At 32.8% G+C, this 475-nt stretch overlaps 1 protein-coding gene across 4 annotated transcripts in view; it reads left to right on the top strand.

The window, feature by feature from the left end:
• tex14 (testis expressed 14, intercellular bridge forming factor) overlaps positions 1–475 on the top strand; it is a 33,546-nt gene that overhangs the window by 21,744 nt on the left and 11,327 nt on the right. The window lies entirely within an intron of this gene.

Raw genomic sequence — 475 nt, 5'->3', positions numbered from 1 at the left:
TGTATTCTTATGTTTTCAATCCAAATAGTTATTGATTCTATTCCATTATAGCTTTGATTCTATTGGTGCTATGGGACACCAGTTTGTTTATGTTTGAATATACAGTATGATTGTAATGATTTCTTTTTACACACAGTTTAACAACAAAACACTGAGTGAACGTGGGCTACTAGCTACAAAGCTAGTAGCCCACTGTAAGGTTGAGGATGGCCTCATATAATATTAACACTGCTCTATTAGATACATGTAAATGTCTTGGCAATTAAATAATTTTTTTTTTATTAATATAAGCTATTTTCCAGGCAGGTGCCTGTGCGCTGTCAGAGTCTTCTGGGTTAAAATGGAATTACAGGTTGTTACTGTGTCAGATTTTGATCAAACATTGTATATATATATCAAAAATATATATATAAAAACCTAGGCCTAGGCCTGTCAATTGTTTCTGTTCAAAGGTTAGATAGCAAGCAAAGTCTAC

This window comes from Etheostoma spectabile, chromosome 13, assembly GCF_008692095.1.
Source record: "Etheostoma spectabile isolate EspeVRDwgs_2016 chromosome 13, UIUC_Espe_1.0, whole genome shotgun sequence".
Taxonomy (NCBI): Eukaryota; Metazoa; Chordata; class Actinopteri; order Perciformes; family Percidae; genus Etheostoma; species Etheostoma spectabile.
This window is presented reverse-complemented; position numbering and strand designations above follow the sequence as displayed.